Genomic DNA, 27,282 nt, shown 5'->3' with positions numbered 1-27,282 from the left:
GGCCGATGACATCGAAAAAGTACCAAGAAGGGCGGCTCGTTATGTATTACCGCGAAGTTGGGGAGATAGTGCCACAGACATGATACGTGAATTGGAGTGGCTATGATTAAAACAAAGGAGATTTTCGTTGCAACGGGATCTTATCATGAAAGTTCAATACCAGTTTTCTACTGCGAATGCGAAAACATTCTCTTGACACCCACCTACATAGGAAGAAATGATCATCACGATAAAGTAAGAGAAATTAGGGCTCGCACAGAAAAATTTAAGGGCTCGCTTTCCCCGTGCACCGTTCGAGAGTGGAATGGTAGAGAGACAGCTTGAAAGTGGTTTATTGAACCCACTGCCAGGCACTTTCTTGTGAACAGCAGAGTAATCATGTAGATATAGATGCTGTGTTCCAAGAAGTCATGGTTCCTGTTCGCACAGCTCGCATCGTCCAGGACTGGTTTGTGACCAAGAGATTGATTTGGTGCATCTTCCCTGGCCACCACAGTGACAGATCTCAGCATTATTCAGCCTTCATCGTCAAATTGGGAATGGCGTGTACGTGATCACTACACAGTTCCATCATCACTACCTGAAGTTCCCAATATTTTTCAAGAACAATGGTACAAGATTCCCCTGAAAACCGCACAGAAACTGTACTTCGTCATTCTGTGATGACTAGAAGCTGTTTAGAATTGCAACGATTTTCCTTCACCGCGTTAGGCGTGTAAGATGTTGTACTTTACGTTTTTCCTTATTTGTGTCGACGCCCTGTAGATGTAGATATAGACTACTGTTGGAAATGACCAAGTTACGAAGTTCCTCCTTCTTTCTCTGCTTCTCCAGAGATGGCTGTGTACTATAAGATCGTTCAAGCGAACAGGAACGGTAGTAAATCCGTTTTCTGGCTATCCGACACGCGTGAAAGCGTCGTAACGTTCCTGGAGGTACGCCTTCGCGTATCTGCTACCGTTGCCCCAGCCCGCCTTCCACCGAGCACATGACCAAGAGCTCACAGACACACACACACATACACAAGCACACGCGCACACACAGACACGCGCGCATGCGCAATCACTTCCACGTTACTGTGTAGGAGAATACTCCTTTCCTTAGACAAAAGCACAAACCCAGCGGGGTGGCGAAGTGGGAAGATCCAGGACTCACAGTCAGGAGGGCAGTGGTTCGAATCTCGGTCAGTGCATTTACGTTTAGGTTTCTTTCTCATCATTCTCCAGTCTAAGCTTATGTTTGGAAGACTGCAGGAAACCTAAATGTGGATGGACTGACTGAGATTCAAATCACTGGTCTCCTTACTGTGCCTTCTGGTTCATCCCACTTCGTCACCCCGCTGGATTTTATTAATGAAATTTGGTGAATGTGGTGGATGCCCTCTGTGTAGTTTATAACGTTTTATCTTATCACAAGTTCCTTCGCATTTGCCGGTTCACGTGAGGTAGCTATTTTTGGTGTATCAATCAAACAACAGATAATAAACAAAATTTGCAGCACATCAGCAGTCCACATTGTATTTTACGTACGATGTGGTGCAGCCATGGAAACGCTGAACTCTCATTTAGGAAGATTAACAATTCCTGATCTTTGTCTAACTCATTTCATGCATATGATGTTATGGTTTCTTCAATAAGGTTATGGCCAATTTCTTTGTAAACTGCTCTTTCAAGTAAGGCAGTGGCGCTTTGTAATAATTCTGATTCAAGGTACGTTAAACTCTAACCTTCATTACCACAGATCACAGAGCGAAACATAATACTCACGAGTAAAAACATAGATTATTGTCAGTGTAACAACGAGCTGGCTAAAAATCCTATGAAATGTTTAAAATGCTCCATCTTTGGTGTTTCTTAGTATAATTGCATTAACTAGTTTCCTGCTTGAATTTTTCCGTTCTCAGCTCAGACACATTTCCCTATATATGCAAAGCGTGACCCGTTCTTATCAAAAGCCTTTACAAACTGCTTCAAAAGGCCCAACTTGATTTGCAGTGGACGACAAATGATTTTCTCTCATCCAACTAAGGGGTCGTTAATGTCATTCTTCCTCCCTACGTACATGTTTTCTCACTTTGGCCGTTCTGTTCATTGAAGAGGACTGTGACGAAAAATAAGAGGACCACAGATATAATAATCACTGCAGAACTCAATGTCATACTCGAGTACACTGTCAGCACCAAAACATCAGGAAGGGGTCTTCATAAGCAGAGAACTGCAGGCTGATGTGGAATTTCAAAACCAAGTATTAGCGACTGCAATGGGTGTAACAGGAAAACGTGGTACTGAAGCCATAAAAACTTCAATGTGGAGCAATGGAACTTTGATGTTTCTTACTATAGTTGCATTAACTAGTCTTGACTGAAAACGATAGCATTAAAATTCGTGTAAAGTGCTATTTATTTGCATAACACCGGAGTGTTTTGAGCCAAGGAGCTCAAAATTCTAAAATAGAAGATTTTAATGAAATATATGTTATACTGTTTTAATATAAGTCCATGGATAAAAATTAAACTATAATTTTACTATTCTGTTATATAAATATTATTATATCCAAAATAAATAGTCATTGATGATAAAATCCAGTCCCTGAACATTTAGGAAGCTTCTTTTCCATGACATTCTTGAATGTATTATGGAGCGTTCCATTTTATGAATTCGAGCAGTAAACTGCAGTCACGGCCATATCCGATCCTCCTTGGTAGCGTTCCTCGACAGTTTTCATATTGCAGAGTTGCCTTATTTGTGGATTGTCAAATATTCCTGCTTGAATTTTTCCGTTTTCAGCTCAGACATTTTTCCCTATATATGCAAAGCGTGACCCATTCTTATCAAAAGCCTTTACAACCCGCTTCAAAAGGCCCAACTTGATATGCAGTGGACGACAAATGATTTTCTCTCATTCAACTAAGGGGTCGTTAATGACATTCTTCCTCCCTCCATACATGTTTTCTCTCTTTGGCCGTTCTTTTTCAGCACTGTTATGTTTGTTGTCTCTGCTATTCCACAGTCACAAGAAGCACCTTGCTAACCAAGGAGAAAGTTTACCATTCATAAGTCTAGACAAATCATCCATTAATGTTTATGAGACTTAATCTTCTCAAAGTTCAAAACTGTGGGTTTATGTTCTTCTTTAACTTCCCTTGAGGGACCAGCTCACATTGAACTAAATTTGTTACCATTGTGTATTAGTACAAATTTCAAACTTGCCTTGAGCTGTGCAGAAACACAAGAAAATCAGCTAGTAAACATTCAGGAAGTCCTATTTCCTCAGGTGTCCACTAATTTCGTGCAGAACACGAGATTGTCTTCTTGAGAGTATAAAAAATAAAAATGAAGGGCTTCCTGGATCAACAGGTCGATACGACACCAGCCTGGGCAAAACCGAAAGATACGATTCCACATCCATTTGTTTAACATTTATTCCGATTTAGATCGTATAGTATGAGATTTACGACTCTTATATAGGTACACGATACTTTGAAGTATTTACGAAATAGTAGCCTGTTCTTTTCCAAATTTAACTCTTTAGTGCAAGTTAAACCATGAAAACATAAAATTATGAGAACTGGTCATCCTACAGATTTAATTTTACAGAAGTCTATATTTAAGAAGTATTGTTGACCTTAAAGGTTTTTATTGGATTTCATTTCCTATATAAACAGTTTTTCCCATATATGACAGTTACTCACCAAAATTCCAAATGTCATATGAGCTGTAGAAAAATGTAATTGTTTGGTTATCAGACAATAGTCTTCAGTGTATTAAAAAACCGCAGTTAACTTCACGAGAAAATTTCTGCTTGACATAATAATTTAATACTGCAATATGTAAACTAATCTTGGGACATGGTGTACTTTTATATTTCTTAATTTTACTACAGGAATATATAAAATTTCTTTTACAAATCGCATTTTTGTAACCATAAAAGATATAACTTTTGCATAAATCGCCACTGTTTGTAAAAACAGATGTCCTACTAATAATTATTTTGACAAAGGAAATTCTAGAACATTTTGGACAAAAATTTTGTGTTACATAGAAGTGTATGCATCCCAAATCAGATTTGGCATAGTTGTTAGCTGAGTTGACTTTCAAGATTTTGTATGTGACACATGGTGTGTAATGTTTTTGCTATCAGCAAACATCTAAAAATGAGTTCCTTCTGAGTGAAAAGAGGTTTTGGTGATAAGACTACGTTTTTTTGTCTTGTTGATTGGTAAAAAAAGTTGACACTAAGAAAAAACTGTGTATTATGTTTTACTATGAGTAACAAACAAATTCTGAAATAAATCCCGAAGAAATCTTAAGAAATAGTAGCTTCACAAGCTAGTAAACAATCTGAGAACCTATTCATACCCAATTTGCGAATGCTGCCTCTTCACATTGAAACAAGATGAGTATTTACCTTTATTCTACAAATTGTTTAATCATGTCTTATAAGGGTCATTTTCTCTTGAAGTTCCATTGAACTAAACCTATTACATACTTACAGCAGAGATTTATTATAAATCAGGGATATTTTGTCTCAGATGGTCCATTTTAATAGCAAGAAGGGTACCAGAATTTTTCAGTTGTATGGTAAAAGGTAACCTTGGTTTCTTGATCCGGTACATTTCTGTTGGAAGCCAGTAATTCAGAAGATTCTTTTGACGGGTTGAGATCCCTGGTGGGTTATTAACTCATCCCAGTTTAAAACCTGAGGAATTAATGCCGTACCCACGTAATCACTGTCATTGTCATTAGTATCAGAGGTACAACACCAGTCCTCACAAACAACAGGTTCCAGAGTGGCTTTTGTTTCAGACGTTTTCATTTCCCGGTAGTCCACAATTGTAAATGTTCTGTACAAGTTTTACAGATTTATTGTAAAAGTCTTTACAAAGTCAATAATAGGTTTTCGGTTTCCTTTCAGCATTTATTCTTTGCATATGTAGCAAAATCCATCAAAGTGATTTACGCAGCTTCTTCTATTTTAACTTATATTATTTCTGTTCAACAACACAAGTGCGAAAAACCACAACAGAGATGTTTCCTATTTGAACTATCAAGCGACGTCATTCTCTCTCAGCCCTGTATGGCCTAGTTCACACAGTAACCTGCAACTCCATCTGGTGGATATTCCTAGAACTAATTAGAAAGCAGACCAGCAATAGGGCAAACCTACAGGAACCAATCCTCGTACATGTGATTTAGAAGTTCACAAACCAGAGTTACAAATGCACATTTGATGTAGAAGTGCATGTTAAACAACAATGATCAAAAAAATAAGAGCGGATAGAGGAAGACTGATTCCACTTTTTGATTCAACGCCCAAACTGTGGCTAAAAGCAATTCTAAAATACTAGATATAAAAAAAACAGTTTGTTCTTGGCCTGTGTAACCCGTCCCTGTACGGGCAAAGCGCACACTCAAATATCGAACTCCATCTGTTGGATATTTCTGGAACTAAATACACAGCTGACCGGCAATAGGGCAAACTTACAGGAACCAACCCACGTACATGTGATTTAGAAGCGCAGAAACCAGAGACAGAAAAGCACATTTCATGTAGATGTCCATGTTAAACAACAATGATTAAAAATAGAAGAGTGGATAGAGGAAGACTGATATAACTTCTTGGTTTAACGCCGCAACTGTGGCTAAAATCAATTCTAAAATCCTGGATGGAAAAACTATTTGCGCTTGGCCTGTGTAATTACTTCACTGCTAGTTTCCCTTGAGATTAACTCATCCCAGTTAAAACCCTGAGGAATTAATGTCATAACCGCATAATCACTGTCATCATCATTAGTATCAGTGGGACAACACCAGTCCTCACAAACGACAGGTTTCAGAGTGGCTTTCGTTTCAGAGGTCTTCATTTCCCAGTAGTCCACAATCGTAAACGTTTTGTACAAGTTTTACAGATTTATTGCATAAGTCTTTGCAAAGTCAATAATAGGTTTTCGGTTTCCCTTCAGCGTTTATTCTCTGCATATGTAGCTAAAACCATCAAAGTGATTTACACAACTTCTTCTACTTTAACTTATATTATTTCTGTTCAACAACACAACTGCAAAATACTGCAACATTGATGTTTTCAAACAGAACTGTCATGTGACATCTTTCTCAGTTAGCCCTGTACGGCCAGACCTCACACAGTAACCTCCAACTCCATCTGGTGGATATTTCTAGAACTAATTAGAAAGCAGCCCGGCAGTATGGCAAACCTACACAAACCAATCCTTGAACGTGTGATTTAGAAGCGCACAAACCAGAGTTACAAATGCACATTTAATGTACAAGTGCATGTTAAACAACAATGATCAAGAAAATAAGAGCGGATAGAGGAAGACTGATTTCACTTTTTGATTTAACGCCACAACTGTGGCTAAAATCAATTCTAAAATTTTAGATATAAAAATTCATTTTTTTCTTGGCCTTTGAAATTACTTCATTGGTAGTTTCTCTTTAGATATCTGGTGAGATTTTAATTCATCCCAGTTCTGTCCCTGAGGAATTAATATCATAACCGCACAATCACTGTCATCCTCATTAGTAAAAGTGGGACAACACCAGTCCTCGCAAACAACAGGTTACGGAATGGCTTTTGTTTCAGATTTTTTCGTTTCCCATTAGTCCACCATCGTAAATATTTCGTACAAATTTTGTAGATTTATTGCAAAAGTCTTTACAAAGTCAATAATAGGTTTTTGGTTTTCTTTCAACGTTTATTCTCAGCATATGTAGCAAAAACGATCAAGGTGATTTACGCAACTTCTTCTACTTTAACTTCTATTATTTCTGATCAACAACACAACTGCAAAATACTGCAACATTGATGTTTTCAAACAGAACTGTCATGTGACATCTTTCTCAGTTAGCCCTGTACGGCCAGACCTCACACAGTAACCTCCAACTCCATCTGGTGGATATTTCTGGAACTAATTAGAAAGCAGACCGGCAATAGAGCAAACCTACAGGAACCAATCCTCGTACGTGTGATTTAGAAGCGCACAAACTAGAGTTACAAATGCACATTTCATAGAGAAGTGCATGTCAAACAACAATGATCAAGAAAATAAGTGCGGATAGAGGAAGACTGATTTTACTTTTTGATTTAACGCCACAACTGTGGCTAAAATCAATTCTAAAATCCTAGATACGAAAAAACTGTTTGCTATTCGCCTTTGTAATTACTTCATTGCTAGTTTCCCTTGAGATATCTGGTGAGTTTTTAACTCATCCCAGTTCAGTCCCTGAGGAATTAATGCCGTAACTGCATAATCACTGTCATCATCATTAGTATTAGTGGGACGACACCAGTCATCACAAACAACAAGTTTCGGAATGGCTTTTGTTTCAGACGTTTTCGTTTCCCAGTAGTCCACAATCGTAAAGTTTCACAGATTTATTGCAGAAGTCTTTACAATGTCAATAATAGGTTTTCGGTTTCCTATCAGCTTTCATTCTCTGCATTCCCTGAGTATCTTAAAATGTTGTAACAGTTATTATTGTTGGTAATAGGTGTGCAAAGCGCCAATATAGATTTGACTTCTTCAGTCTGATGCATTAAATGAATAATAATTTATTTCTGCTAAGATAGTAGATTTGCTTCCAGTAGAAATAGATTTCGAGTAAATGATCTGGCCACTGAGATTAAGGTTGTCTATGGTTCACATGAATCGATTGAAGCAATTTCTAGGTCGATTCTTTGAATTAGACGCAGACGAATTTCTTCGCCATGCTTCCCCCACTGAGGAAGTATTCGGTACATAATCATACCATCGTCGTTGAGGATTTGAGCCCCAACGTTCCGTTAAGTCTCCGTCGTCTTCGTTGTACGAAGACTAGTTTCGTTGTTTAGTTAATATCTTTGGTGATAACGCTGTGCAAAATAGAATGATGGGATATTGAACTTTCCTCTTTCCTTCTACTACTCTTCTCTCAACGAAAATTAATTTCTTTGCATAATTAATATATGTGCAAAACCAGAACGCTCCACTTCCTCTAGCTAAGGAAACAACTGCAGTGCTAGATGACACGTTACATGCTGAAATGCTAATTCGTGGGAAACCATTACTATCTTCATACTTGCAACACCTGACAGATTTGGAGATAAATGCAAACATTGTTTTGGAATAGAAATAAGAATCCGCCAGTGGTAACAGTTGATGACACCCTTGTAGCTTATTGTAAGAACGATCGAAAATACATTGCTGGCCGTTGAAACTGCTCACCAGGAAGGATAGGAAATAATGACATTTTAGTCATAGTGCGCGTACAGTGGTAGTAGAATTTTACACAGTCCAGTAACATTAATGTGACCACCGCCTATACTCGACGTCAACATGCAATAACCACTCAAAGACATTTGGTGACAGGTGGCACCACCAGCAGTGTCGTGGGGATGCGGAAAACAGTGCAGTTGTTATCGCAATATGGAAATGGAGTGATTTATGTGATGCCGAAAAGAGTATGATGAATGGCTTTCGGGCCAAGGGCGGAAGTATTTCCGAAATGGCTATTTTTGTAAACTGTTCATTTGCCACTGTGGTTAAAGTATACTGCACATCCAGAACCGGCATTGAGGCAATTGTGGTGCACCACGGGCCATAGACAACAGAGGTGAACGACGGCGGAGGAGATGTATATGGGGGAATAGACGTGCAACTGCTAAGCAATTGACCACCTAGATGACCCAAGGAGGTAGCAACAGTGTCTCCTCAACGACCGTTCAGCGAACTTCGCTGTGTATGAGCCCTGGAAGAGGTCTCTGGTTCATGCACCCATGCTGACTGATATTCATCGGCGGCAAAGGCTGTAATTTGCACGCCAATACTTCAACTGGCGGCCACTGAGTGTCTCGACAGCTGTTCTTTTCAGATGAATTACGTGTCATGTTCCATAGGAATGTCTGAAGGGAAACACCCAGCAACCAGGAGGGAGCTTTATGATCTGGGGAATGTTTTCAGTGGCATTCCCTGGGTAATCTCATCATTCTGGAAGGACAATATTTCAACAAAATACACTCCTGGAAATGGAAAAAAGAACACATTGACATCGGTGTGTCAGACCCACCATACTTGCTCCGGACACTGCGAGAGGGCTGTACAAGCAATGATCACACGCACGGCACTGCGGACACACCAGGAACCGCGGTGTTGGCCGTCGAATGGCGCTAGCTGCGCAGCATTTGTGCAACGCCGCCGTCAGTGTCAGCCAGTTTGCCGTGGCATACGGAGCTCCATCGCAGTCTTTAACACTGGTAGCATGCCGCGACAGCGTGGACGTGAACCGTATGTGCAGTTGACGGACTTTGAGCGAGGGCGTATAGTGGGCATGCGGGAGGCCGGGTGGACGTACCGCCGAATTGCTCAACACGTGGGGCGTGAGGTCTCCACAGTACATCTATGTTGTCGCCAGTGGTCGGCGGAAGGTGCACGTGCCCCTCGACCTGGGACCGGACCGCAGCGACGCACGGATGCACGCCAAGACCGTAGGATCCTACGCAGTGCCGTAGGGGACCGCACCGCCACTTCCCAGCAAATTAGGGACACTGTTGCTCCTGGGGTATCGGCGAGGACCATTCGCAACCGTCTCCATGAAGCTGGGCTACGGTCCCGCACACCGTTAGGCCGTCTTCCGCTCACGCCCCAACATCGTGCAGCCCGCCTCCAGTGGTGTCGCGACAGGCGTGAATGGAGGGGCGAATGGAGACGTGTCGTCTTCAGCGATGAGAGTCGCTTCTGCCTTGGTGCCAATGATGGTCGTATGCGTGTTTGGCGCCGTGCAGGTGAGCGCCACAACCTGGACTGCATACGACCGAGGCACACAGGGCCAACACCCGGCATCATGGTGTGGGGAGCGATCTCCTACACTGGCCGTACACCACTGGTGATCGTCGAGGGGACACTGAATAGTGCACGGTACATCCAAACCGTCATCGTACCCATCGTTCTACCATTCCTAGACCGGCAAGGGAACTTGCTGTTCCAACAGGACAATGCACGTCCGCATGTATCCCGTGCCACCCAACGTGCTCTAGAAGGTGTAAGTCAACTACACTGGCCAGAAAGATCTCCGGATCTGTCCCCCATTGAGCATGTTTGGGACTGGATGAATCGTCGTCTCACGCGGTCTGCACGTCCAGCACGAACGCTGGTCCAACTGAGGCGCCAGGTGGAAATGGCATGGCAAGCCGTTCCACAGGACTGCATCCAGCATCTCTACGATCGTCTCCATGGGAGAATAGCAGCCTGCATTGCTGCGAAAGGTGGATATACACTGTACTAGTGCCGAGATTGTGCATGCTCTGTTGCCTGTGTCTATGTGCCTGTGGTTCTGTCAGTGTGATCATGTGATGTATCTGACCCCAGGAATGTGTCAATAAAGTTTCCCCTTCCTGGGACAATGAATTCACGGTGTTCTTATTTCAATTTCCAGGAGAGTATTTATATCCATCTGTCCCCCACATGATTTTTTTTTTTCCTTGACATGATGCCACTTACCGGCAGGAGAAAGCATCGTGTCACATAGCTTGCAGTGTATGTGCGTGTTTCGAGTAGTACCAGGATGAGTATACTGTTCTCCCCTGGCTACCAACCTCCCTGGATTGAACCTAGTTGAGAATCTGTGGGACCAGCTCGATCCCACCATGGAGCCTCAACCGAGAAACCTAGCTCAGCTGGCTATGGTGCTGTAGTCGGCATGACTCCACATCCCTCTCTGTACCCCTAGAACCTCACTGACTCCTTCTGCACATCTCACACTGCAAAAGGTGGTCATTCAGGCTTTTGTCAGGTGGTCAGTTCTGGCAGCCACGATGGCTCCAATTTGGCTGAGCAATGAGTTGCACTGAGCTTGTATGAGAGGCATTGGTGCAGCACGCTATGCTGTTTCAGTTACATGACAATCGTAGTGTCAAGTGCAAGAATCCTAGTCTCTTGGCAACCCGTGACCAAATGTATTTAATTGGCGAAAGATCTGGAGAACGTGTTGGCCAGGACTACAGTTGTACACCCTCTGTATAGAGGTAGGTTTGGACAGTGTGGTTACATGCGTTCTTGCCTCGTCTTGCTGAAATATAACGTTTTGGAGACCTCAAATATAAGGCAATGGCATTGGGCTAAAGGAGTCGGAAATATAACGGCTGCTGACCAAGTTACCGGCTGTGAGAACCGGAAGTAAACATTTCCTGTACGCATTGGCCCTCAATAGCATATTTCCAGGTATTGGTGCATGTATGACAATGATGGGGAAGCTGAAAAACCATGATGGCATACGCAGAAAGAGTGTCATGGCGCCACTCCTGTGTCCAAGGTTGTCACCACACCTCCCTCTGCTGCAGTGTCAAGGGTTGCAGCAGCAATGGTTTCTGCACTGATAGTCCGTAGTGCCCGAGACGTCACCTCAGTCTCCGCGTGGATACTTGTCGTGTAGTAAGCAAACCCATTTCCTGGTTCTTGTAATGTAAGTTCACTTTGTGATCCTGCACAGCTGAATGAATATGCATGTCCCACCGTCTCCAGACATATGTGATTGTTGCGATCCCTCATGTCGCTGAACAGGAATCTACTAAACGCATTAATTCCATATCACGTGACAATCGTGGGATGCCAACCAACGCAAGTAGTGATATCGCGGAACGATAAACCACTGTTTCGAATGTTCACGATGCTGCCACTGTCGAATTCTGAAACGTTCTGGTAGACGTTTCTGTTCGTACTGTGAGGCGTAACACGATCATCTCACAAGCAAACAACATTCTGAATGAGAACCCATATATGCAGAATGTAGGTGGTATTACTCCTACTACACTGCGTAGTGATACTACCCAGAATTCTGGTAAATGTAATAAATCTTTATTGTAAGCGCTGAAAGTAGCATGGAGGCTACCATGGAGTATTATAGTGACACTGCTGGCCACCAGCCACGCTACGTCGACAAATAAGGCAGAATAATAGATGCGTAAGTGAGTTGTGAAGCAAGTACAGCCTACGCAATGGTAAATTGCCCCACGCAGCAAAGATTGTACCTCTACATGTACAAGGATATTCTGCAAATCACATTTAAGTGCCTGGCAGAGGGCTAATCGAAACACCATCACAATTCTCTATTATTCCAATCTCGTATAGCGTGGGGAAAGAACAAACACTTATATTTTTCCGTACGAGCTCTGATTTCCCTTATTTTATAGAGGTGATTGTTTCTCCCTATGCAGGTCGGTGTCAACAAAATATTTTCGCATTAGGAGGGGAAAGTTGGAGACTGGAATTTCGTGAAAAGATTCCGCCGTTACGAAAAACGCCTTTCTGTTAATTTTGTCGAGTCAAAATTCTTATCATTTCTGTGATACTCTCTCCCATATTTTCCGATAATACAAAACGTGCTGCCCTTCTTTTAACTTTTTCGATGCACTCCGTCAGTCCTATCTGGTAAGGATCCCACACCGCGCAGCAGTATTCTAAAAGACGACGGACAAGCGTAGTATAGGCAGTCTCCTTAGTAGTTCTGTTACGTTTTCTAAGTGTCCTGCCGATAAAACGCCGTCTTTGGGTACCATTCCCCACAACATTTTCTATGTGTTCCTTCCAGTTTAAGTTGTTCGTAATTGTAATACCTAGGCTTTTAGTTGAATTTAGGGCTTTTAGATTAGACAGATTTATTGTAAACCGAAGTTTAACGAATTCCTTTTACCACCCATGTGGATGACCTCACATTTTCGTTATTTAGGGTTAACTGCCAATTTTCGCACCATTCAGCTATTTTTTCTAAATCGTTTTGCAATTTGTTTTGATCTTCTGATGACTTTATTAGTCGATAAACGACAGCGTCATCTGCAAACAACTTAAGACGGCTACTCAGGTTGTCTGCCAAATCGTTTATTTAGATAAGGAAAGCAAAGGGCCTATAACACTACCTTGCGGAACGCGAGAAATCGTATCTGTTAGACTCGATGACTTTCCGTCAGTTACTACGAACTGTGTCCTCTCTGACAGGAAATCACAAATCCAGTCGCATATCTGAGACGATATTCCATAAGCACGCAATATGACAATATGACTACAAGCCACTTGTGTGGTACAGTGTCTAAAACTTTCCGGAAAACCAGAAATATGGGATCGATCTGAAATCCCTTGTCAATAGCACTAAGCACTTCATGTGAATAAAGAGCTAGTTTTCTTTCACAGGAATGATCTTGTCTAAACTCATGTTAGCTGTGTGTCAATAGACAGTTTTCTTCGAGGTAATTCATAATGATGTAACAACTGGATCGGCGCCACTGCACTGAAGCAGGTCTCTCTGTTATGGGCAGTGTGACTAGATACCAGGTTTTAGAGGAACAAATGGGCAGTACCGGTGTATAAATGAGGCTAAATTTGAGGAGATTACGTCATTCGAGTCAGGGACTTGGTAATTACTGCGTAGCCGCACTACAATACTGGAGCACCACTGGCCAATCAGACTACTGGGCAGCGCCAGCAGCAGCCTATGGTTCGAAACCAGGCTGTGTCTACCGCCACACTGGGTCCTCTGTGAGACTTGGCGACATAGCCGTGCTGGCTTGCTGTTCCTGTCTGCTGCCGCAAATGATGAGACCCAGGGAGGGACTCGGCGTCACACCGTCAGCCCCCGTCTATCGCCTGTCTGAGGGGCATGGGTTCCGACCCACGCACAACCTCTGAGCAAAGAGCAGCCAGGTCGCCTTCTGGCTTGTCACTCCCCTGGGAATCACCACTGTCGCAACTGCCTGTGGCGTCGCCCTCGCTTGCTACTTTTACCCATTTTACATACTACCTTTTCACAATCTTCATAATAGCGACAAAAGCACCGTAATTAAATTTTGTGACTGGTTACATGATAATCGTCATTTGCTTCTATTAATACCTTTTGCTCATGTAGAAACGTTTATATGGAACGTAATCAACACCACACTCAATAATTATCGTTGGCCGCAGGAAAATCTGCACGCTACAGTGGAAATCAATTTACAAGTTCGTTTTACGATCACTGTTTGGTGTGACACGAACGGTAACATGCTGATAGGTTTTGATGAGCGACTAACAAGACAGAATGATTTGCATGTTGAAAGCTTAAGAGGGTTGTCTTGGCCTCACGGACTGCAATGTACTTCCGGCATTATGGAGACCCTCTACATTTTACCGGACGTATGAGAAAACTACTCAACCGCTCTTCCCTAGTCGCTGGTTTGGTCGTGGTAGTGCAATTAACTGGGCACTAAGATAGCCAGACCTTACGCCATTTTGATTTTGAGGTTGGATGAAGTCTGAGATGTACAAGCAAAAGATGAATACGCGAGATGAACTACGTGGACGCATCATGGACACTGCTGCCCTCATTAGGAAACGTGCTGAAGCATTCAGACAGGCAATACATGTTCCCCCAAAAGAGTGCACAAATGCATTGCAGTTCGCTCTGGGATACTCGAACATTGATTGTGCACTGTACATCAGCTGTGATGTGACGTGTACAATACTTAGAGATGGATTTTTAAACTGATACCTTGCTAAACGAATAGTGTTGTATTAACTAACTATTGTACATGCGTACATGTGTAAAGCTGGCAATTTATTAAAGGATACAGAAAATAAATAACGATGTACATTAAATGTCTTGTGTCTCGATAATCATTCGGAATAGGACATATGTCTGTATGAAGTTTTTTGCTTCAAACGATCGTTCCTGTAACATCCCTGAATATTGACCATTACTCCTGGGACACCCTATTCCCCAGGAATGTGTGATGGGGCCCATGCTGTTCATATTGAATATTAATGGCAGTGCAGAAAATATTAACGGTAACCTCATACTTTTTGCAGATGTTGTACTTATTTACAATTAAGATCTGCCTGAAATACGGTCCACAGATATTCAGTCTAATCTTGATAGAATTTCGGATCGATGCAACACCTGGACACTTGCTTCAACTGGTAAAAATGCAAAATTACGCACTTCGCAAAAAGAAAAAACTGCAGTATTTTATAACTGCAATATCAACGAGTCGTAATTGGAATCTGTAAACACATAAAAATACTTGGATGTAACAGGTTTTGAAGGTATGAAACGGATGGTCGCAGAATGTAAGGAAGGCAATCATTCGCGACCCATTAGTTTTACTACTCTTGCCTATCTAGATTTCGGCTCTAATTAGCCGTTTCCACATATGCAAGAGTAATAGAAGCAATTCAAATGTGACTGAGTGCTGTGTATCTCTCCTTCCTTGTAGTCTACGGTTCCTGTACATACTGTGGAAACGAAGTTGGTCGCAAAAGTGGTACGTTTTTGCAGATGGTATTTGTGTTTTAAGAAATGGCATAAAAGGGAAAGCAATAGAAGACATTGTTAATGATGTTTTTATAAGGCTTATTAACTGGTTCTCTGAAATTGGACTTTCCCTAAATTTTTGGGAAAATGCACCATATTCAGTTCTGTACAATGAATAGAATAATATCAACAATTGCCGCGGCAATAGAAAAGGAGTCAGTAAACAGGGTAGAATGCTCCAAATTTTTGGGTCTACATACTTATGAAAACTTGAAGTAGAAGAAGCGTATTGATGAGTTTCTCAAACAGTGAAGTTCAGCTACTTTTGTTCTTAGTATAATAGATAGTCTTCGAAACAACATACTAACATATTTTGCGTATTTACTCTGAATAATGACTCATGTAGTCATTTTCTTGGGACATTACCAGTTAGGAATAAGGTACTGATTGCCCAAAAGTGAGCAGTAAGAATAATAAGTAATAATAAGAGATGTTCACACGCGGTCGTCATGTAGGTACTTCTTCAAGGAGCTGTGCATTTTAACCACAATGTCACCAATTCGTCATAAATAATCCACCACAATTTGAGAAGAGTAGTGATTTATTCACCTGCAACACTAGAGGAAAAAGTGAACTTTATTACCCATTATTAAAGCTTTCAGTGACTCACAAAGGAGTTCAATGCACTGCAAAGCATTTTTTGATCATTTGCACAATAGCGTACTATATCTGACATTTAGCGCAGCAAGACTTAAATATAAATTAGAATTATTTTCCCTCACAACCCAGTTCTACTACATGGGCGAACTTCTCATTAGAAGCCGGTAGCCTCAGAAAGAAAATGTTTTTAAGTATAGTTGAGTGAGTAGGACAAAAAATAATGTGTTCATTAATGTAAACAGACGTCATATATACGTACCCTGCAAACTGAATAGTTCCATATCATTTGCTCAGCTGCAGGCAAAACAGATCGTAGAATTCGTTTCATAGGTAGAATACTAAGATGTACTCAGTCTTCAATGGAGACTGCTTACAAAACACTCATACGACGCTTCCTAGAATATTGCACTAGTGTGTGTGATCCTTTCCAAATAGGACGAACAAGAGTACTGAACGTATACAGAGAAGTGACACAGCTATGATCACAGGTTTGTCTGATCATCTGCAGGACTGTGTCACGGAAATTCTGGAGAAACAGGACTGGCAGACATCTACATACAAAGTGTAAGGAACCAATTTTAGTAGAAGAAATTTGGAATATCCTACAAAGCCCCCTCAGGTATCAAGAGAATTGGATTAGCTTAACTGCACGTACGTGAATGCAAGGAGAAGAAACGGTAATTAGTTCAGTTGGAAGTACCCTCTGCCATGCATTTCATAGTAGTTTGCAGAGTATGGACGTGGATATACAGGGTGTTCGACAATGGATGTAGGTATACAGGTGTTGGACAAAAATATGGGAACACTGCGAGAAATACAAAGCATGCTTAATCATAAATGCAGATGCTATCCAAACCTGCTGGGTGCGCTGTTGTATTTGATCACGAACGCCACCTGTGCAATGCCCTCAATACGTTGCAAGTGTCAGTCGTGATCGGAAGAGTGTTCTGTGCAGCTGTAAGTGTGTTACGTCAGAGATAAGTGAATTCATAAATGGCCAGATTGTTGGTGATTTAATGGTATTTGCTTGTGTTACCAAGTAGCTGAAGTGGTTCGTGTTTCATGAGGCACCATATCAAAGATTTATACCGAATACAATGAGAGCGGAAACGCGTACTCTGAGTCACAATGCGAACGAAAGTGTGTGTTGAGTAACCACCGCAGATGATCATTGATGAGGACTGTGAGGAAAAATAAGAGGACAGCAGCTATAATAATCACTGCAAACCTCAATTTCGCTCTCGAGTACACTGTCAGCACCAAAACAACAGGAAGGGATCTTCATAAGCAGAGAACTGCAGGCTGATGTGGAATTTCCAAACCAAGTATTAGCGACTGCAATGGGTGTAACAGGAAAACGTGGTACTGAAGCCATAAAAACTTAAATGTGGAACAAAGGAAGAAAGTAATTTGGTTGTCTGAGTCTTGTTTTACACTGTTTGCAATTGCTGCCCGAGTTAATGTCTGGCTTATACATGTCCCATGCCTACGATACAGACAGCTTGCTGCCAAGAGCGAAACATGGCGAGGGTTCGGTGATGATTTATTCAGCCTTACTGTAGTATTCCTAGGACACCATGGTTACTCTGCAAGGTCATATTACTGCCAAGGATTGTGTGTCAATTTTGTCTGATCAGATCCATTTCATGGTACAATATTTGTTCTCCAATAGTGATCTGCAGCATCTTCAATAGAGTGGACTGCGGTCGTTTGATGCAGAGTCGAGTGGAGACTTTGAATCAGTGGCTCAGGCGGTTCTGTGAAGGTATAGGCTGCAGATTCCTTGACTTGCGCCATCGGGTGGTGGGTTTCCGGGTTTTGCTTAATTGGTCAGGAGTCCACTACACACAGGAAGCGGCTATACGGGTAGCGGAGGCTGTGTGGAAGGGACTGGGCGGTTTTTTAGGTTAATGGGCCTCAGGGAACCACAGAAAGGGCGTCTGTCTAGAAGGGGGCAGGTAAAACAGAGTAAGTTAGTTGTAGAAAGGATCGGTATTATAGTTGTAAATTGTCATAGCGGTGTTGGGAAAGAACCAGAGCTACGAGCCCTAATAGAATGCACTGAAGATGAAATAGTTACAGGTACAGAAAGCTGGCTAAGGCCGGAAACAAGTACAGCATACATTTTTTCTAACGGTCTAACAGTTTTCAAAAACGATAGGTTAAATACAATTGGTGGTGGAGTATTTACAGCTGTCTTAAGTAGTTGACTTGTAGTGAAATTGAAATAGATAGTTCCTGCGAAGTAGTATGGGTAGAGGTTACACTTGACAATCGGACTAAACTATTAACTAGGCCATTTTACCGACGCTCCGACTCAGAAGATGTAGTTGCTGAACAGTTAAAAGGAAACTTGATTCTCATTTCAAGTAGGTACCCCACTCATACAATTACAGTCGGTGGTGACTTTGATCTACCCTCGATTTTCGAAAAATTATACGTTTCAACCAGGTGGCTGACATAGAACGTCATCCGAAATTGTACTGAATGCTTTCTCAGAAAATTATTTTGAACAGTTAGTTCATAAGCCAACTCGTGCGTAAATGGTTGCGAAACCATACCTGACCTCTTAGCAACAAATAATCCTGGACAAATAGTGAGTATCGTGACGAATACAAGGATTAGCGACCACAAGGCAGTAGTTGCTAGTCTGAATACCATAACTCCTACAACCATCAAAAAGAAACGCAACGTATATCTATTTCAAAAACTGATAAAAATGCTCTTAACGAATTTTTAAGAGACAGTCTGCACTCCTCCCGATTTGATCATGTAAGTGTAGAAAAGTTGTGGAATGATTTCCAAAAGATAATATCGCCAGCAATTGAGAGATACATACCACATAAATTAATAAGTGATGGTACTGATCCCCCATGGTACACAAAACGGATCAGATCACTGTTGAAGAAACAGCGAAAAATGCATGCCAAATTTAAAAGAACGCAAAATAACCAAGACTGGCAAAGTTTTGCAGAAGTTCGAAATATAGTGCGCACTTCAATGTGAGATGCTATCAGTAATATCCACAACGAAACTCTGTCACGAACTCTGGCTGAAAACCCAAAGAGATTCTGGTGATACATAAAGCACACTAGTGGCAAGACACAATTAATAGAAGAACTCGGGGCAGAACGGGATACTTAAAGTTTAAGAATTTCTATAAAATAAGGGAACACAAGGAAACACTTTTTAAAATGATTAAAAAAACACCTTGTAATGTAACCTAATGTACATTATTTTAAAATCACTTAAAACAATACATTTTGCATTTTTTACAATTTTTCGAAGAAAGTGTTGCATATTTCCCATTCTGCCCCACCCACGGGGCAGAATGGGATAAGGGTATTTTTTGTTAAATTATTGCATACACGTTGAATTTGAATTACGAATATCGTATTAAACTATGACAAAATGTTGTATAACAGGCAATTCAGACTAAGGAATGTGTAATTTAAATAATTAAAAAGTCATTCTTCAAAATAAGAAAATATTTTAATGTCATTCTGAAAAATGTACAATGCTTAATTACCACCAAACCACTAACTACTAGCCCTTTCGACAATAGTCACAAATCAGTATTTCCTCTTCATCTTGACTGTCTATGCCAGCACATGAATTGTGTGCCCACTCTGGCATGCTACCCAGCCCTCATTAGAAACGGAGTAGAAGTCCCCACAGTAGAGACACTCAGTATCCTCTCTCTCTGATCTCTCTTCTCCATCACTTCTTTCTTTTATTTTTAAAGGTCTTTGATGTCCTCTGTTTTGGTTTTTTTGGGTGTACAGTTTGATAATTTTGCCTTAAGTTGAGCTGCACCTGACATCTCTGTCCTGACATTGCTTATATTTGATCACCCTCCTGCTTTCTGTAGGCCTAGTTTACGTGCGACAGCATTATGCAGTTCCTTCTTATAAGGAGAATCTGTTAATACGACGTTTTTTCCTTTTCGTCTTGTACTCCGCCGAGTATATTGGCAGATTAGTGGGATTGGAATGACAGCCTCGGGCGATATCTGGAAAACTGTGTTGTTCGCCGAAAGTAGCTGGTTTGGAGAGTCTGGCATCCATGAACGTCCATGCTGGGTTTGCTTTCTACTTGCATCAAAATATGACGGAGCACAACGGGACACTATCCCATTCTGCCCTGTCCCGTTCCGCCCCAAGAGCACTTTTGAGGATAACAACTTTTATGGAGTGTAGCAACTAACGTATTTAAATGCATTAAATAACTAAAGTATAACAAATACCATGCAATTTAAGGGAATGTGTCATTTTAAGGTATACAATTAACAACTTACCTGGCGTTTAAACTCACCAACGTTAGAACAACACAAGCGGTAATGTGATGGACAACAATTCACTTAGATCTCGCACTTCGAACTAAATCAGAATGGCTGCCCTCACTTCCCTTACATTCGGAGAAATAGTTGCATGGCCATACAGCAGGTTGCAACACTGTGTAGTCTAGAAAAATGCAATTTCCCATTGTGCCCCGCTATCCCGTTCTGCCCCGAGTTCCCCTACCTTCACAGCGCGATAACAATACTGAAGTCACTAATGACACTGCCACTAAAGAACAGATATTAAACATAATATTCAGAAACTCCTTCAACAAAATAGACGAAGTTAATACAGGCCTATTACAAATGATTGAAGCGATTTCATAAATTCACTGTAGCTCCATTCATTGACATATGGTCACGACACACTGCATATACGTAGAAAAACTCATAAAGTTTTGTTCGGCTGAAGCCGCAATTCAGGTTTCTGCCGCCAGAGCGCTCGAGAGCGCAGTAAGACAAAATGGCGACAGGAGCCCAGAAAGTGTATGTCGTGCTTGAAATGCACTCACATCAGCCAGTCATAACAGTGCAACGACACTTCAGGACGAACTTCAACAAAGATCCACCAACTGCTAACTCCATTCGGCGATGGTATGCGCAGTTTAAAGCTTCTGGATGCCTCTGTAAGGGGAAATCAACGGGTCGGCCTGCAGTGAGCGAAGAAACGGTTTAACACGTGCGGGCAAGTTTCACGCGTAGCCCGCTGAAGTCGACGAATAAAGCAAGCAGGGAGCTAAACGTACCACAGCCGACGGTTTGGAAAATCTTACGGAAAAGGCTAAAGCAGAAGCCTTACCGTTTACAATTGCTACAAGCCCTGACACCCGATGACAAAGTCAAACGCTTTGAATTTTCGGCGCGGTTGCAACAGCTCATGGAAGAGAATGCGTTCAGTGCGGAACTTGTTTTCAGTGATGAAGCAGCATTTTTTCTTAATGGTGAAGTGAACAGACACAATGTGCGAATCTGGGCGGTAGAGAATCCTCACGCATTCGTGCAGCAAATTCGCAATTCACCAAAAGTTAACGTGTTTTTTGTGCAATCTCACGGTTTAAAGTTTACAGCCCCTTTTTCTATTGCGAAAAAAACGTTACAGGACACGTGTATCTGGACATGCTGGAAAATTGGCTCATGCCACAACTGGAGACCGACAGCGCCGACTTCATCTTTCAACAGGATGGTGCTCCACCGCACTTCCATCATGATGTTCGGCATTTCTTAAACAGGAGATTGGAAAACCGATGGATCGGTCGTGGTGGAGATCATGATCAGCAATTCATGTCATGGCCTCCACGCTCTCCAACTTAACCCCATGCGATTTCTTTCTGTGGGGTTATGTGAAAGATTCAGTGTTTAAACCTCCTCTACCAAGAAACGTGCCAGAACTGCGAGCTCGCATCAACGATGCTTTCGAACTCATTGATGGGGACATGCTGCGCCGAGTGTGGGAGGAACTTGATTATCGGCTTGATGTCTGTCGAATCACTAAAGGGGCACATATCGAACATTTGTGAATGCCTAAAAAAACTTTTTGAGTTTTTGTATGTGTGTGCAAAGCATTGTGAAAATATCTCAAATAATAAAGTTATTGTAGAGCTGTGAAATCGCTTTAATCATTTGTAATAACCCTGTATTCCTGAATTCCTATCAAGAACAACTGTCAAGATGAGAAACATAGAAATAGATATCCTTGGTGTCGCAAAGTAGCTAGAATCACTTAATAAAAGCAAGGCTTCCGTTCCAGATTGTATACTAGTCAGGTTCCTCTCAGAGTATGCTGATACAATAGCTCCATATTTAGCAATTAGATACAACCGGCCGTTCCCAGAAGGATCCATACCTAAAGACTGGAAAATTACTCAAGTGACACCAATCCCCAAAACGGGCAGTAGGAGTAATCCATTGAATTACAGGCCCATATCACTAACGTCGATTTGCAATAGGATTTTGGAACATACGCCGTATTCGGACTTTATGAAGTACCTCGAGGAAAACGATTTATTAACACGTAGTCAGCATGAGTTCAGAAAATATCATTCTTTCGAAACACAACTAGCTCTTTATACTCATGAAGTAACGAGTGCTATCGACAGGGGATGTCAAACTGATTCTATATTTTTAAATTTCCAGAAGTATTTCGATACTGGTCCTCACAAGCATCTTCTAACCAACTGCGTGCCTATGGAATATCGCCTCAGTTATGCGGCTGGATTCATGATTCCCTCTCAGAAAGGTCACAGTTCGTAGTAATAGACGGAAAGTCATCTAGTAAAACAGAAATAATATCCGGCGTTCCCCAAGGAAGTGTTACAGATCTTCTATTGTTCCTGATCTATGTTAACGACGTAGGAGACAATCTCAGTAGCCGTATTAGTTTGTTTGCAATGGTGCTGTGATTGACTGTCTTATAAAGTCATCAGATGACCAAAACGAACGACATTATGATTTAGATAAGGTATCGGTATGGTGTGAAAAGAGGCAATTGACCCTGAGTAAAGTATAGTGTGAAGTTATTCACATGAGTATTAAAAGAAATCCGCTAAATTTCGATTCGCGGTAAGTCACACAAATCTGAAGGGTGTAAATTCAACTAAATAATAAAGGATTGCAATTACAAATATCCTAAATTGGAACGATCACATAGATAATGTTGTGGATGCAGACAACCAAAGACTGAGATTCAATGGCAGACCACTTACAAGGTGTGACAGGCCTACTAAAGAGACTGCTTACACAACGCTTGTGCGCCCTATTCTGGAGTATTTCTGTGCGGTGTGGGATTCGCATCAGATGGGACTGGCCGATGACATCGAAAAAGTACCAAGAAGGGCAGCTCATTATGTATTACCGCGAAGTTGGGGAGATAGTGCCACAGACATGATACGTGAATTGGAGTGCCAATCATTAAAATAAAGGCGTTTTTCGTTGCAACGGGATCTTCTCACGAAACTTCAATACCAGTTTTCTATACCGATTGTGAAAACATTCTCTTGACACCCACCTACACAGGAAGAAATGATCATCACGATAAAATAAGAGAACCCAGGGGTCGCACAGAAAAATTTAAGGACTCGCTTTCCCCTCGCACCGTTCGAGAGTGGAATGCTACAGAGACAGCTTGAAGGTGGTTCATTGAACCCTCTGCCAGGCACTTTCTTGTGAACAGCAGAGTAATCATGTAGATATAGATGCTGTGTTCCAAGAAGACATGGTTCCTGTTCGCAGAGATCACATCGTCCATGACTGGTTTGTGACCAAGAGATTGAGTTGTCGCATCTCCCCTGGCCACCACCGTGACAGATCTCAGCATTATTCAGCCTTCATCGTCAAATTGGGAATGGCGTGTACGTGATCACTACTCAGTTCCATCATCACTACCTGAAGTTCCCAATATTTTTCAGGAACAATGGTACAAGATTCCCCTGAAAACCGCACAGAACCTGTACATCGCCATTCTATGATGACTAGAAGCTGTTTAGAATTGCAACGATTTTCCTTCACCGCGTTAGGCGTGGTAAGATGTTGTACTTTACGTTTTTCCATATTTGTGTCCACGCCCTGTAGATGTAGATATAGACTGCTGTTCAAAAATGGCTCTGAGCACCATGGGACTTAACATCTATGGTCATCAGTCCCCTAGAACTTAGAACTACTTAAACCTAACTAACCTAAGGACATCACACAACACCCAGTCATCACGAGGCAGAGAAATAGACTGCTGTTGAAAATGACCAAGTTACGAAGTTCCTCCTTCTTTCTCTGCTTCTGAAGAGATGGCTGTGTAGTATAAGATTGTTCAAGCGAACAGGAACGGTAGTAAATCCGTCATCTGGCTATCCGACACACGAGAAAGCGTCGTAACGTTCCTGGAGGTATGCCTTCGCGTGTCCTCCGCTACCGAGAATACTCCCTTCCTTAGGCAAAAGCACAAACCCAGCGAGATGGCGAAGTGGGAAGATCCAGGACTCACAGTCAGGAGGGCAGTGGTTCATATCTCAGTCAGTGCATTTACATTTAGGTTTCTTTCTCATCATTCTCCAGTCTAAGCTTATGCTTGGAAGACTGCAGGAAACCTAAATGTGGATGGACTGATAGAGATACAAACCGCTGATCTCCTAACTGTGACTACTGGGTCATCCCACTTCGTAACCTCGCCGGGTTTTAGTGATGAAATTTTGTGAATGCGGTGGATGCCCTCTGTGTAATTTATAAGGTTTTATTTTATCTCGAGAGCCTTCGCATTGGCTGTAGCTATTTTTGCTGTAGGGAACGCAACATTTTCAAGTACTTTCCAAAACTTGTTGTTTCAGCAGAATCCAACAACAGATAATAAACAATATCTGCAGCACATCAGCGGCCCGCATTGTATTTTATGTACGATGTGGTGCAGCCATGGAAACGCTGGACTCTCGTTCAGGAAGATTAACAATTTCTGATGTTTCTCTTACTCGTTTTATGCAAATGATGTTATGGCTTCTTCAATAAGGTTATGGCCAATTACTTTCTAAACTGCCCTTTCAAGTAAGATGGTGCCCCTTTGTAATAATTCTGTTTCAAGGTACATTAAACTCTAATCTTCATTACCACAGAGCACAGAGCGAAAGATAATACTCAAGAGTAAGACCATAGATTATTATCAGTGTAACAATGAGGTGGCTAAAAATCCTATGATATGTTTAAGATGCTCCAACTTTGATGTTCCTTACAATAATTGAATTAACTAGTGTTGACTGAAAACGATAGCATTAAGATTCGTGTAAAGTGCTATTTATCTGCATAACACCGGAGTGTTTTGAGCTGATTTGATGCTCTGAATTCAAACAATTCATTAATATTTGCCAAGAAGTTCAAAATTCTAAAATACAAGATTTTAGAGAAATATATGTTATACTGTTTTAATATAAGTCCATGGATATAAAATGAAACAACAATTTTGTTATAAATTATTTATACATGTTATAAAAATATTATTATATACAAAATAAAAAAAGTCGTTGATGATAACATCCAGTCCCTGAACATTTAGGTAGCTTCTTGTGCATGAAATTCCTGAATGTATTATGGAGTGGTCCATTTTTAAATTCGAGCAGTAAACTGCCATCACGTGCACATCTGATCTTCCTTGGTAGCATTGTTTAATCACATCTTGAAAGAGTCTTATTCTCATGACGTTCCGTTCAACTAAAACTATTACGTAGTTACAGTAGACATTTATTACAATTGGAATGGCTCATCAGGGATATTTTGCCTCAGATGGAATATTTCAGTAGCAAGAAGGGTTGCAGATCTTGCATCAGAATGTCAGCTGGTTGGCTTGAACATGAACCTTTCCAAAACAAAAGTAATATCCTACAAATGGGTCCCAGCTGGAGATGCGAAAGTCAAGGACAGTCTACTAGAAGAGGTCAGTGAATATGTCTACCTTAGCCAGATTATAAATATGAAGGGAGACATAAGGCCAGAAATCTATCGACGCATCAAGCTTGGCTGGCAACCATTTGGGAAGAATTCAAAAGTATTAAGATCAAAAATGCCAGTAAAGCTGAAGAAAGCCGTATTTGATCAATGCATTCTTCCTGTGATGACGTATGGCTGCGAGACATGGACACTGAACTCATTCACAAAAGGGAAACACAGTGAACCATGGAGAGATCAATGCTGGGCTATACAAGAAAGGAATGGAAAAGGGCAGATGACATCCAGTCTGTGACGAAGGTTAATGACATCCTAGAGAGAGTAGGTTCCTTGAAATGGCAGTGGGCTGGCCACGTTGCAAGAAGAAAAGACAACAGATGGACGAAGCTAGTACTGGAGTGGAGTCCGAGAGAGCACCGGAGGCCTAGAGCAAGACCACCAGACAGATGGGACAAAGACATCAAGAAGATCGCTGGTAACACCTGGCAGAGAACTGCCCAAGACCGTCCCACTTGGAGAAGACTTCTGAAAGCCTACCTGAATCCATGACTCGCAGAGGCCACATCATCTAATGATTGATTCGGCTGATGAAGATGATGATGATGATGGTAAAAGATAACCTTGGTTGCTTGATCGAGTACATTTTTGTTGCAAGCCAGTAATTCAGAAGCTTCTTTTGACAGCTTGAGATATCCCACTTCAAACCTTCAGGAATTAATGCCATACATGCTTAATCACTGTCACCATCATTAGTATCAGAGGGACAACACCACTCCTCACAAACAACAGGTTTCGGAATGCCTTTGGTTTCAGACGTTTTCGTTTCCTGGTAGTCCACAATCGTAAATGTTTTGTACAAGTTTTACAGATTTATTGCAAAAGTCTTTCCAAAGTCAATAATAGGTTTTCGGTTTCCCTTCACCGTTTATTCTCTGCATATGTAGTAAAAACCATCAGAGTGATTTACGCAATTTCTTATACTTTAACTTATATTATATCTGTTCAACAACACAAGTGCAAAAAACTACAACATAGATGTTTCCTAACAGAACTGTCATCTGACACCTTCCTCGGTAAGCCTTGGACGGCCAAAGCTCACACAGTAAGCTCCAACTCCATCTGGTGGATATTCCTGCGACTAATTAGAAAGTAGACCGGCAATAGGGCAAACCTACAGGAACCAATCCTCGTATGTGTGATTTAGAAGTGCACATACCAGAATTACAAATGCACATTTAACGTACAAGTACATGTTAAACGACAATGACCAAGGTGATTTACGCAATTTCTTCTACTTTAACTTATATTATTTCTGTTCAACAACACAAGTGCAAAAAACTACAGCATAGATGTTTCATAACTGATTTATCATGTGATGTCATTCCCGCTCAGCCTTGTTCGGTCTAGCTCACACAGTAACCTCCAACTCCATCTGGTGGATATTCCTGGAACTAATTAGAAAGCAGACCAGCAATAGGGCAAACCTACAAGAACCACACCTCGTACATGTGATTTTAGAAGTGCACAAAATAGAGTTACAAATGCACATTTCATGTACAAGTGCAGGTTAAACCACAATGATAAAAAAAAGAGTGG

This window comes from Schistocerca piceifrons, chromosome X, assembly GCF_021461385.2.
Source record: "Schistocerca piceifrons isolate TAMUIC-IGC-003096 chromosome X, iqSchPice1.1, whole genome shotgun sequence".
NCBI classification, from domain to species: domain Eukaryota; kingdom Metazoa; phylum Arthropoda; class Insecta; order Orthoptera; family Acrididae; genus Schistocerca; species Schistocerca piceifrons.
This window is presented reverse-complemented; position numbering follows the sequence as displayed.